We start from the raw sequence: 13,795 nt of genomic DNA on the forward strand, positions 1-13,795 counted from the left end.
TACGTTTCACGTAAGAAAAGTGTCTGCAAATGAGATTAGGACTACAACTGGGGTATCTTTTTTATTCCATCTTTATCACAGTATTCATCGAATATTCTCCGACTCAACTGTTTAACTGTTTCTGCGCCTTTCAATATATTTAATATGTATTATTTTCTTAATTGTCTATGCCAAAATTCAGGTAAAGATACTTTATCTTAAATATTCTAAGTTGCACGTATATGAAGACGCAGGCGTGAACTAGCAATAGTAAACATAATGATAGATTGTACTGACACTATTTCATATTACTGTTGCACATATGTACATATGTACTAACTCATTATGTATTGTGTCACTTATGCAGTTCCCAATTCTTATGATATATATTTATATATGTATATGTATGTATATAAATATATATAAATATATATAAAAATGTTTTTTTTTTTGTTAAAGAAACTAAAACAACAATAATAAAAAGGTAATTAAAACAAAAAGTTGTTGGGAGCCAACAACACGCGGTGTTCCCAAGCGGTCCCCCATCTAAGTACTAACCGCGCCCTTATCCCGACGCTGCTTAATTTCGGTGATCGGACGAGAACCGATGTATTCAGCGTGGTATGGTCGTTGGCATACTAATTTCCTAGAATTTGCCACTTGAGTACGTTACGTTTCACGTAAGAAAAGTGTCTGCAAATGAGATTAGGACTACAACTGGGGTATCTTTTTTATTCCATCTTTATCACAGTATTCATCGAATATTCTCCGACTCAACTGTTTAACTGTTTCTGCGCCTTTCAATATATTTAATATGTATTATTTTCTTAATAGTCTATGCCAAAATTCAGGTAAAGATACTTTATCTTAAATATTCTAAGTTGCACGTATATGAAGACGCAGGCGTGAACTAGCAATAGTAAACATAATGATAGATTGTACTGACACTATTTCATATTACTGTTGCACATATGTACATATGTACTAACTCATTATGTATTGTGTCACTTATGCAGTTCCCAATTCCTATGATATATATTTATATATGTATATGTATGTATATAAATATATATAAAAATGTTTTTTTTTTTTGTTAAAGAAACTAAAACAACAATAATAAAAAGGTAATTAAAACAAAAAGTTGTTGGGAGCCAACAACACGCGGTGTTCCCAAGCGGTCCCCCATCTAAGTACTAACCGCGCCCTTATCCCGACGCTGCTTAATTTCGGTGATCGGACGAGAACCGATGTATTCAGCGTGGTATGGTCGTTGGCATACTAATTTCCTAGAATTTGCCACTTGAGTACGTTACGTTTCACGTAAGAAAAGTGTCTGCAAATGAGATTAGGACTACAACTGGGGTATCTTTTTTATTCCATCTTTATCACAGTATTCATCGAATATTCTCCGACTCAACTGTTTAACTGTTTCTGCGCCTTTCAATATATTTAATATGTATTATTTTCTTAATAGTCTATGCCAAAATTCAGGTAAAGATACTTTATCTTAAATATTCTAAGTTGCACGTATATGAAGACGCAGGCGTGAACTAGCAATAGTAAACATAATGATAGATTGTACTGACACTATTTCATATTACTGTTGCACATATGTACATATGTACTAACTCATTATGTATTGTGTCACTTATGCAGTTCCCAATTCCTATGATATATATTTATATATGTATATGTATGTATATAAATATATATAAAAATGTTTTTTTTTTGTTAAAGAAACTAAAACAACATAAATAAATAGGTAATTAAAACAAAAAGTTGTTGGGAGCCAACAACACGCGGTGTTCCCAAGCGGTCCCCCATCTAAGTACTAACCGCGCCCTTATCCCGACGCTGCTTAATTTCGGTGATCGGACGAGAACCGATGTATTCAGCGTGGTATGGTCGTTGGCATACTAATTTCCTAGAATTTGCCACTTGAGTACGTTACGTTTCACGTAAGAAAAGTGTCTGCAAATGAGATTAGGACTACAACTGGGGTATCTTTTTTATTCCATCTTTATCACAGTATTCATCGAATATTCTCCGACTCAACTGTTTAACTGTTTCTGCGCCTTTCAATATATTTAATATGTATTATTTTCTTAATTGTCTATGCCAAAATTCAGGTAAAGATACTTTATCTTAAATATTCTAAGTTGCACGTATATGAAGACGCAGGCGTGAACTAGCAATAGTAAACATAATGATAGATTGTACTGACACTATTTCATATTACTGTTGCACATATGTACATATGTACTAACTCATTATGTATTGTGTCACTTATGCAGTTCCCAATTCTTATGATATATATTTATATATGTATATGTATGTATATAAATATATATAAATATATATAAAAATGTTTTTTTTTTTGTTAAAGAAACTAAAACAACAATAATAAAAAGGTAATTAAAACAAAAAGTTGTTGGGAGCCAACAACACGCGGTGTTCCCAAGCGGTCCCCCATCTAAGTACTAACCGCGCCCTTATCCCGACGCTGCTTAATTTCGGTGATCGGACGAGAACCGATGTATTCAGCGTGGTATGGTCGTTGGCATACTAATTTCCTAGAATTTGCCACTTGAGTACGTTACGTTTCACGTAAGAAAAGTGTCTGCAAATGAGATTAGGACTACAACTGGGGTATCTTTTTTATTCCATCTTTATCACAGTATTCATCGAATATTCTCCGACTCAACTGTTTAACTGTTTCTGCGCCTTTCAATATATTTAATATGTATTATTTTCTTAATAGTCTATGCCAAAATTCAGGTAAAGATACTTTATCTTAAATATTCTAAGTTGCACGTATATGAAGACGCAGGCGTGAACTAGCAATAGTAAACATAATGATAGATTGTACTGACACTATTTCATATTACTGTTGCACATATGTACATATGTACTAACTCATTATGTATTGTGTCACTTATGCAGTTCCCAATTCCTATGATATATATTTATATATGTATATGTATGTATATAAATATATATAAAAATGTTTTTTTTTTGTTAAAGAAACTAAAACAACAATAATAAAAAGGTAATTAAAACAAAAAGTTGTTGGGAGCCAACAACACGCGGTGTTCCCAAGCGGTCCCCCATCTAAGTACTAACCGCGCCCTTATCCCGACGCTGCTTAATTTCGGTGATCGGACGAGAACCGATGTATTCAGCGTGGTATGGTCGTTGGCATACTAATTTCCTAGAATTTGCCACTTGAGTACGTTACGTTTCACGTAAGAAAAGTGTCTGCAAATGAGATTAGGACTACAACTGGGGTATCTTTTTTATTCCATCTTTATCACAGTATTCATCGAATATTCTCCGACTCAACTGTTTAACTGTTTCTGCGCCTTTCAATATATTTAATATGTATTATTTTCTTAATAGTCTATGCCAAAATTCAGGTAAAGATACTTTATCTTAAATATTCTAAGTTGCACGTATATGAAGACGCAGGCGTGAACTAGCAATAGTAAACATAATGATAGATTGTACTGACACTATTTCATATTACTGTTGCACATATGTACATATGTACTAACTCATTATGTATTGTGTCACTTATGCAGTTCCCAATTCCTATGATATATATTTATATATGTATATGTATGTATATAAATATATATAAAAATGTTTTTTTTTTTGTTAAAGAAACTAAAACAACAATAATAAAAAGGTAATTAAAACAAAAAGTTGTTGGGAGCCAACAACACGCGGTGTTCCCAAGCGGTCCCTTATCTAAGTACTAACCGCGCCCGACGCTGCTTAATTTCGGTGATCGGACGAGAACCGATGTATTCAGCGTGGTATGGTCGTTGGCATACTAATTTCCTAGAATTTGCCACTTGAGTACGTTACGTTTCACGTAAGAAAAGTGTCTGCAAATGAGATTAGGACTACAACTGGGGTATCTTTTTTATTCCATCTTTATCACAGTATTCATCGAATATTCTCCGACTCAACTGTTTAACTGTTTCTGCGCCTTTCAATATATTTAATATGTATTATTTTCTTAATAGTCTATGCCAAAATTCAGGTAAAGATACTTTATCTTAAATATTCTAAGTTGCACGTATATGAAGACGCAGGCGTGAACTAGCAATAGTAAACATAATGATAGATTGTACTGACACTATTTCATATTACTGTTGCACATATGTACATATGTACTAACTCATTATGTATTGTGTCACTTATGCAGTTCCCAATTCCTATGATATATATTTATATATGTATATGTATGTATATAAATATATATAAAAATGTTTTTTTTTTGTTAAAGAAACTAAAACAACAATAATAAAAAGGTAATTAAAACAAAAAGTTGTTGGGAGCCAACAACACGCGGTGTTCCCAAGCGGTCCCCCATCTAAGTACTAACCGCGCCCTTATCCCGACGCTGCTTAATTTCGGTGATCGGACGAGAACCGATGTATTCAGCGTGGTATGGTCGTTGGCATACTAATTTCCTAGAATTTGCCACTTGAGTACGTTACGTTTCACGTAAGAAAAGTGTCTGCAAATGAGATTAGGACTACAACTGGGGTATCTTTTTTATTCCATCTTTATCACAGTATTCATCGAATATTCTCCGACTCAACTGTTTAACTGTTTCTGCGCCTTTCAATATATTTAATATGTATTATTTTCTTAATTGTCTATGCCAAAATTCAGGTAAAGATACTTTATCTTAAATATTCTAAGTTGCACGTATATGAAGACGCAGGCGTGAACTAGCAATAGTAAACATAATGATAGATTGTACTGACACTATTTCATATTACTGTTGCACATATGTACATATGTACTAACTCATTATGTATTGTGTCACTTATGCAGTTCCCAATTCTTATGATATATATTTATATATGTATATGTATGTATATATGTATATATATTTATATATGTATATGTATGTATATAAATATATATAAATATATATAAAAATGTTTTTTTTTTTGTTAAAGAAACTAAAACAACAATAATAAAAAGGTAATTAAAACAAAAAGTTGTTGGGAGCCAACAACACGCGGTGTTCCCAAGCGGTCCCCCATCTAAGTACTAACCGCGCCCTTATCCCGACGCTGCTTAATTTCGGTGATCGGACGAGAACCGATGTATTCAGCGTGGTATGGTCGTTGGCATACTAATTTCCTAGAATTTGCCACTTGAGTACGTTACGTTTCACGTAAGAAAAGTGTCTGCAAATGAGATTAGGACTACAACTGGGGTATCTTTTTTATTCCATCTTTATCACAGTATTCATCGAATATTCTCCGACTCAACTGTTTAACTGTTTCTGCGCCTTTCAATATATTTAATATGTATTATTTTCTTAATAGTCTATGCCAAAATTCAGGTAAAGATACTTTATCTTAAATATTCTAAGTTGCACGTATATGAAGACGCAGGCGTGAACTAGCAATAGTAAACATAATGATAGATTGTACTGACACTATTTCATATTACTGTTGCACATATGTACATATGTACTAACTCATTATGTATTGTGTCACTTATGCAGTTCCCAATTCCTATGATATATATTTATATATGTATATGTATGTATATAAATATATATAAAAATGTTTTTTTTTTTGTTAAAGAAACTAAAACAACAATAATAAAAAGGTAATTAAAACAAAAAGTTGTTGGGAGCCAACAACACGCGGTGTTCCCAAGCGGTCCCCCATCTAAGTACTAACCGCGCCCTTATCCCGACGCTGCTTAATTTCGGTGATCGGACGAGAACCGATGTATTCAGCGTGGTATGGTCGTTGGCATACTAATTTCCTAGAATTTGCCACTTGAGTACGTTACGTTTCACGTAAGAAAAGTGTCTGCAAATGAGATTAGGACTACAACTGGGGTATCTTTTTTATTCCATCTTTATCACAGTATTCATCGAATATTCTCCGACTCAACTGTTTAACTGTTTCTGCGCCTTTCAATATATTTAATATGTATTATTTTCTTAATTGTCTATGCCAAAATTCAGGTAAAGATACTTTATCTTAAATATTCTAAGTTGCACGTATATGAAGACGCAGGCGTGAACTAGCAATAGTAAACATAATGATAGATTGTACTGACACTATTTCATATTACTGTTGCACATATGTACTAACTCATTATGTATTGTGTCACTTATGCAGTTCCCAATTCTTATGATATATATTTATATATGTATATGTATGTATATAAATATATATAAATATATATAAAAATGTTTTTTTTTTTGTTAAAGAAACTAAAACAACAATAATAAAAAGGTAATTAAAACAAAAAGTTGTTGGGAGCCAACAACACGCGGTGTTCCCAAGCGGTCCCCCATCTAAGTACTAACCGCGCCCTTATCCCGACGCTGCTTAATTTCGGTGATCGGACGAGAACCGATGTATTCAGCGTGGTATGGTCGTTGGCATACTAATTTCCTAGAATTTGCCACTTGAGTACGTTACGTTTCACGTAAGAAAAGTGTCTGCAAATGAGATTAGGACTACAACTGGGGTATCTTTTTTATTCCATCTTTATCACAGTATTCATCGAATATTCTCCGACTCAACTGTTTAACTGTTTCTGCGCCTTTCAATATATTTAATATGTATTATTTTCTTAATAGTCTATGCCAAAATTCAGGTAAAGATACTTTATCTTAAATATTCTAAGTTGCACGTATATGAAGACGCAGGCGTGAACTAGCAATAGTAAACATAATGATAGATTGTACTGACACTATTTCATATTACTGTTGCACATATGTACATATGTACTAACTCATTATGTATTGTGTCACTTATGCAGTTCCCAATTCCTATGATATATATTTATATATGTATATGTATGTATATAAATATATATAAAAATGTTTTTTTTTTTGTTAAAGAAACTAAAACAACAATAATAAAAAGGTAATTAAAACAAAAAGTTGTTGGGAGCCAACAACACGCGGTGTTCCCAAGCGGTCCCCCATCTAAGTACTAACCGCGCCCGACGCTGCTTAATTTCGGTGATCGGACGAGAACCGATGTATTCAGCGTGGTATGGTCGTTGGCATACTAATTTCCTAGAATTTGCCACTTGAGTACGTTACGTGTCACGTAAGAAAAGTGTCTGCAAATGAGATTAGGACTACAACTGGGGTATCTTTTTTATTCCATCTTTATCACAGTATTCATCGAATATTCTCCGACTCAACTGTTTAACTGTTTCTGCGCCTTTCAATATATTTAATATGTATTATTTTCTTAATTGTCTATGCCAAAATTCAGGTAAAGATACTTTATCTTAAATATTCTAAGTTGCACGTATATGAAGACGCAGGCGTGAACTAGCAATAGTAAACATAATGATAGATTGTACTGACACTATTTCATATTACTGTTGCACATATGTACATATGTACTAACTCATTATGTATTGTGTCACTTATGCAGTTCCCAATTCTTATGATATATATTTATATATGTATATGTATGTATATAAATATATATAAATATATATAAAAATGTTTTTTTTTTTGTTAAAGAAACTAAAACAACAATAATAAAAAGGTAATTAAAACAAAAAGTTGTTGGGAGCCAACAACACGCGGTGTTCCCAAGCGGTCCCCCATCTAAGTACTAACCGCGCCCTTATCCCGACGCTGCTTAATTTCGGTGATCGGACGAGAACCGATGTATTCAGCGTGGTATGGTCGTTGGCATACTAATTTCCTAGAATTTGCCACTTGAGTACGTTACGTTTCACGTAAGAAAAGTGTCTGCAAATGAGATTAGGACTACAACTGGGGTATCTTTTTTATTCCATCTTTATCACAGTATTCATCGAATATTCTCCGACTCAACTGTTTAACTGTTTCTGCGCCTTTCAATATATTTAATATGTATTATTTTCTTAATAGTCTATGCCAAAATTCAGGTAAAGATACTTTATCTTAAATATTCTAAGTTGCACGTATATGAAGACGCAGGCGTGAACTAGCAATAGTAAACATAATGATAGATTGTACTGACACTATTTCATATTACTGTTGCACATATGTACATATGTACTAACTCATTATGTATTGTGTCACTTATGCAGTTCCCAATTCCTATGATATATATTTATATATGTATATGTATGTATATAAATATATATAAAAATGTTTTTTTTTTTGTTAAAGAAACTAAAACAACAATAATAAAAAGGTAATTAAAACAAAAAGTTGTTGGGAGCCAACAACACGCGGTGTTCCCAAGCGGTCCCTTATCTAAGTACTAACCGCGCCCGACGCTGCTTAATTTCGGTGATCGGACGAGAACCGATGTATTCAGCGTGGTATGGTCGTTGGCATACTAATTTCCTAGAATTTGCCACTTGAGTACGTTACGTTTCACGTAAGAAAAGTGTCTGCAAATGAGATTAGGACTACAACTGGGGTATCTTTTTTATTCCATCTTTATCACAGTATTCATCGAATATTCTCCGACTCAACTGTTTAACTGTTTCTGCGCCTTTCAATATATTTAATATGTATTATTTTCTTAATTGTCTATGCCAAAATTCAGGTAAAGATACTTTATCTTAAATATTCTAAGTTGCACGTATATGAAGACGCAGGCGTGAACTAGCAATAGTAAACATAATGATAGATTGTACTGACACTATTTCATATTACTGTTGCACATATGTACATATGTACTAACTCATTATGTATTGTGTCACTTATGCAGTTCCCAATTCTTATGATATATATTTATATATGTATATGTATGTATATAAATATATATAAATATATATAAAAATGTTTTTTTTTTTGTTAAAGAAACTAAAACAACAATAATAAAAAGGTAATTAAAACAAAAAGTTGTTGGGAGCCAACAACACGCGGTGTTCCCAAGCGGTCCCCCATCTAAGTACTAACCGCGCCCTTATCCCGACGCTGCTTAATTTCGGTGATCGGACGAGAACCGATGTATTCAGCGTGGTATGGTCGTTGGCATACTAATTTCCTAGAATTTGCCACTTGAGTACGTTACGTTTCACGTAAGAAAAGTGTCTGCAAATGAGATTAGGACTACAACTGGGGTATCTTTTTTATTCCATCTTTATCACAGTATTCATCGAATATTCTCCGACTCAACTGTTTAACTGTTTCTGCGCCTTTCAATATATTTAATATGTATTATTTTCTTAATAGTCTATGCCAAAATTCAGGTAAAGATACTTTATCTTAAATATTCTAAGTTGCACGTATATGAAGACGCAGGCGTGAACTAGCAATAGTAAACATAATGATAGATTGTACTGACACTATTTCATATTACTGTTGCACATATGTACATATGTACTAACTCATTATGTATTGTGTCACTTATGCAGTTCCCAATTCCTATGATATATATTTATATATGTATATGTATGTATATAAATATATATAAAAATGTTTTTTTTTTTGTTAAAGAAACTAAAACAACAATAATAAAAAGGTAATTAAAACAAAAAGTTGTTGGGAGCCAACAACACGCGGTGTTCCCAAGCGGTCCCCCATCTAAGTACTAACCGCGCCCTTATCCCGACGCTGCTTAATTTCGGTGATCGGACGAGAACCGATGTATTCAGCGTGGTATGGTCGTTGGCATACTAATTTCCTAGAATTTGCCACTTGAGTACGTTACGTTTCACGTGAGAAAAGTGTCTGCAAATGAGATTAGGACTACAACTGGGGTATCTTTTTTATTCCATCTTTATCACAGTATTCATCGAATATTCTCCGACTCAACTGTTTAACTGTTTCTGCGCCTTTCAATATATTTAATATGTATTATTTTCTTAATAGTCTATGCCAAAATTCAGGTAAAGATACTTTATCTTAAATATTCTAAGTTGCACGTATATGAAGACGCAGGCGTGAACTAGCAATAGTAAACATAATGATAGATTGTACTGACACTATTTCATATTACTGTTGCACATATGTACATATGTACTAACTCATTATGTATTGTGTCACTTATGCAGTTCCCAATTCCTATGATATATATTTATATATGTATATGTATGTATATAAATATATATAAAAATGTTTTTTTTTTGTTAAAGAAACTAAAACAACAATAATAAAAAGGTAATTAAAACAAAAAGTTGTTGGGAGCCAACAACACGCGGTGTTCCCAAGCGGTCCCCCATCTAAGTACTAACCGCGCCCTTATCCCGACGCTGCTTAATTTCGGTGATCGGACGAGAACCGATGTATTCAGCGTGGTATGGTCGTTGGCATACTAATTTCCTAGAATTTGCCACTTGAGTACGTTACGTTTCACGTAAGAAAAGTGTCTGCAAATGAGATTAGGACTACAACTGGGGTATCTTTTTTATTCCATCTTTATCACAGTATTCATCGAATATTCTCCGACTCAACTGTTTAACTGTTTCTGCGCCTTTCAATATATTTAATATGTATTATTTTCTTAATTGTCTATGCCAAAATTCAGGTAAAGATACTTTATCTTAAATATTCTAAGTTGCACGTATATGAAGACGCAGGCGTGAACTAGCAATAGTAAACATAATGATAGATTGTACTGACACTATTTCATATTACTGTTGCACATATGTACATATGTACTAACTCATTATGTATTGTGTCACTTATGCAGTTCCCAATTCTTATGATATATATTTATATATGTATATGTATGTATATAAATATATATAAATATATATAAAAATGTTTTTTTTTTGTTAAAGAAACTAAAACAACAATAATAAAAAGGTAATTAAAACAAAAAGTTGTTGGGAGCCAACAACACGCGGTGTTCCCAAGCGGTCCCCCATCTAAGTACTAACCGCGCCCTTATCCCGACGCTGCTTAATTTCGGTGATCGGACGAGAACCGATGTATTCAGCGTGGTATGGTCGTTGGCATACTAATTTCCTAGAATTTGCCACTTGAGTACGTTACGTTTCACGTAAGAAAAGTGTCTGCAAATGAGATTAGGACTACAACTGGGGTATCTTTTTTATTCCATCTTTATCACAGTATTCATCGAATATTCTCCGACTCAACTGTTTAACTGTTTCTGCGCCTTTCAATATATTTAATATGTATTATTTTCTTAATAGTCTATGCCAAAATTCAGGTAAAGATACTTTATCTTAAATATTCTAAGTTGCACGTATATGAAGACGCAGGCGTGAACTAGCAATAGTAAACATAATGATAGATTGTACTGACACTATTTCATATTACTGTTGCACATATGTACATATGTACTAACTCATTATGTATTGTGTCACTTATGCAGTTCCCAATTCCTATGATATATATTTATATATGTATATGTATGTATATAAATATATATAAAAATGTTTTTTTTTTTGTTAAAGAAACTAAAACAACAATAATAAAAAGGTAATTAAAACAAAAAGTTGTTGGGAGCCAACAACACGCGGTGTTCCCAAGCGGTCCCCCATCTAAGTACTAACCGCGCCCTTATCCCGACGCTGCTTAATTTCGGTGATCGGACGAGAACCGATGTATTCAGCGTGGTATGGTCGTTGGCATATTAATTTCCTAGAATTTGCCACTTGAGTACGTTACGTTTCACGTAAGAAAAGTGTCTGCAAATGAGATTAGGACTACAACTGGGGTATCTTTTTTATTCCATCTTTATCACAGTATTCATCGAATATTCTCCGACTCAACTGTTTAACTGTTTCTGCGCCTTTCAATATATTTAATATGTATTATTTTCTTAATTGTCTATGCCAAAATTCAGGTAAAGATACTTTATCTTAAATATTCTAAGTTGCACGTATATGAAGACGCAGGCGTGAACTAGCAATAGTAAACATAATGATAGATTGTACTGACACTATTTCATATTACTGTTGCACATATGTACATATGTACTAACTCATTATGTATTGTGTCACTTATGCAGTTCCCAATTCTTATGATATATATTTATATATGTATATGTATGTATATAAATATATATAAATATATATAAAAATGTTTTTTTTTTTGTTAAAGAAACTAAAACAACAATAATAAAAAGGTAATTAAAACAAAAAGTTGTTGGGAGCCAACAACACGCGGTGTTCCCAAGCGGTCCCCCATCTAAGTACTAACCGCGCCCTTATCCCGACGCTGCTTAATTTCGGTGATCGGACGAGAACCGATGTATTCAGCGTGGTATGGTCGTTGGCATACTAATTTCCTAGAATTTGCCACTTGAGTACGTTACGTTTCACGTAAGAAAAGTGTCTGCAAATGAGATTAGGACTACAACTGGGGTATCTTTTTTATTCCATCTTTATCACAGTATTCATCGAATATTCTCCGACTCAACTGTTTAACTGTTTCTGCGCCTTTCAATATATTTAATATGTATTATTTTCTTAATAGTCTATGCCAAAATTCAGGTAAAGATACTTTATCTTAAATATTCTAAGTTGCACGTATATGAAGACGCAGGCGTGAACTAGCAATAGTAAACATAATGATAGATTGTACTGACACTATTTCATATTACTGTTGCACATATGTACATATGTACTAACTCATTATGTATTGTGTCACTTATGCAGTTCCCAATTCCTATGATATATATTTATATATGTATATGTATGTATATAAATATATATAAAAATGTTTTTTTTTTTGTTAAAGAAACTAAAACAACAATAATAAAAAGGTAATTAAAACAAAAAGTTGTTGGGAGCCAACAACACGCGGTGTTCCCAAGCGGTCCCCCATCTAAGTACTAACCGCGCCCGACGCTGCTTAATTTCGGTGATCGGACGAGAACCGATGTATTCAGCGTGGTATGGTCGTTGGCATACTAATTTCCTAGAATTTGCCACTTGAGTACGTTACGTTTCACGTAAGAAAAGTGTCTGCAAATGAGATTAGGACTACAACTGGGGTATCTTTTTTATTCCATCTTTATCACAGTATTCATCGAATATTCTCCGACTCAACTGTTTAACTGTTTCTGCGCCTTTCAATATATTTAATATGTATTATTTTCTTAATTGTCTATGCCAAAATTCAGGTAAAGATACTTTATCTTAAATATTCTAAGTTGCACGTATGTATATGAAGACGCAGGCGTGAACTAGCAATAGTAAACATAATGATAGATTGTACTGACACTATTTCATATTACTGTTGCACATATGTACATATGTACTAACTCATTATGTATTGTGTCACTTATGCAGTTCCCAATTCTTATGATATATATTTATATATGTATATGTATGTATATAAATATATATAAATATATATAAAAATGTTTTTTTTTTTGTTAAAGAAACTAAAACAACAATAATAAAAAGGTAATTAAAACAAAAAGTTGTTGGGAGCCAACAACACGCGGTGTTCCCAAGCGGTCCCCCATCTAAGTACTAACCGCGCCCTTATCCCGACGCTGCTTAATTTCGGTGATCGGACGAGAACCGATGTATTCAGCGTGGTATGGTCGTTGGCATACTAATTTCCTAGAATTTGCCACTTGAGTACGTTACGTTTCACGTAAGAAAAGTGTCTGCAAATGAGATTAGGACTACAACTGGGGTATCTTTTTTATTCCATCTTTATCACAGTATTCATCGAATATTCTCCGACTCAACTGTTTAACTGTTTCTGCGCCTTCCAATATATTTAATATGTATTATTTTCTTAATAGTCTATGCCAAAATTCAGGTAAAGATACTTTATCTTAAATATTCTAAGTTGCACGTATATGAAGACGCAGGCGTGAACTAGCAATAGTAAACATAATGATAGATTGTACTGACACTATTTCAT

General features: G+C 33.2%; 1 protein-coding gene, 2 non-coding genes and 19 pseudogenes across 3 annotated transcripts in view; 1 reads left to right on the plus strand and 21 right to left on the minus strand.

The window, feature by feature from the left end:
* Positions 1 to 13,795, plus strand: part of mib2 (mind bomb 2) — a 260,282-nt gene that overhangs the window by 141,460 nt on the left and 105,027 nt on the right. The gene's annotated exons all lie outside the window — the stretch shown is intronic.
* LOC138856668 (5S ribosomal RNA) lies at positions 489 to 614 on the minus strand (annotated as a pseudogene).
* Positions 1,129 to 1,254, minus strand: LOC138856669 (5S ribosomal RNA; annotated as a pseudogene).
* On the minus strand, positions 1,767 to 1,892 carry LOC138856670 (5S ribosomal RNA; annotated as a pseudogene).
* LOC138856672 (5S ribosomal RNA) lies at positions 2,416 to 2,541 on the minus strand (annotated as a pseudogene).
* On the minus strand, positions 3,054 to 3,179 carry LOC138856673 (5S ribosomal RNA; annotated as a pseudogene).
* LOC138856540 (5S ribosomal RNA) lies at positions 3,693 to 3,811 on the minus strand (annotated as a pseudogene).
* On the minus strand, positions 4,324 to 4,449 carry LOC138856674 (5S ribosomal RNA; annotated as a pseudogene).
* LOC138856675 (5S ribosomal RNA) lies at positions 5,009 to 5,134 on the minus strand (annotated as a pseudogene).
* LOC138856676 (5S ribosomal RNA) lies at positions 5,648 to 5,773 on the minus strand (annotated as a pseudogene).
* On the minus strand, positions 6,289 to 6,414 carry LOC138856677 (5S ribosomal RNA; annotated as a pseudogene).
* On the minus strand, positions 6,928 to 7,046 carry LOC138856524 (5S ribosomal RNA). Its single transcript, XR_011395740.1, has one exon. It is a non-coding gene; the product is annotated as a 5S ribosomal RNA (ribosomal RNA).
* Positions 7,570 to 7,695, minus strand: LOC138856678 (5S ribosomal RNA; annotated as a pseudogene).
* LOC138856541 (5S ribosomal RNA) lies at positions 8,209 to 8,327 on the minus strand (annotated as a pseudogene).
* LOC138856679 (5S ribosomal RNA) lies at positions 8,851 to 8,976 on the minus strand (annotated as a pseudogene).
* LOC138856680 (5S ribosomal RNA) lies at positions 9,490 to 9,615 on the minus strand (annotated as a pseudogene).
* Positions 10,128 to 10,253, minus strand: LOC138856681 (5S ribosomal RNA; annotated as a pseudogene).
* Positions 10,776 to 10,901, minus strand: LOC138856683 (5S ribosomal RNA; annotated as a pseudogene).
* Positions 11,415 to 11,540, minus strand: LOC138856684 (5S ribosomal RNA; annotated as a pseudogene).
* LOC138856685 (5S ribosomal RNA) lies at positions 12,064 to 12,189 on the minus strand (annotated as a pseudogene).
* On the minus strand, positions 12,703 to 12,821 carry LOC138856525 (5S ribosomal RNA). Its single transcript, XR_011395741.1, has one exon. It is a non-coding gene; the product is annotated as a 5S ribosomal RNA (ribosomal RNA).
* Positions 13,349 to 13,474, minus strand: LOC138856686 (5S ribosomal RNA; annotated as a pseudogene).

Source organism: Bactrocera oleae, chromosome 3 (genome assembly GCF_042242935.1).
Source record: "Bactrocera oleae isolate idBacOlea1 chromosome 3, idBacOlea1, whole genome shotgun sequence".
NCBI classification, from domain to species: Eukaryota; Metazoa; Arthropoda; class Insecta; order Diptera; family Tephritidae; genus Bactrocera; species Bactrocera oleae.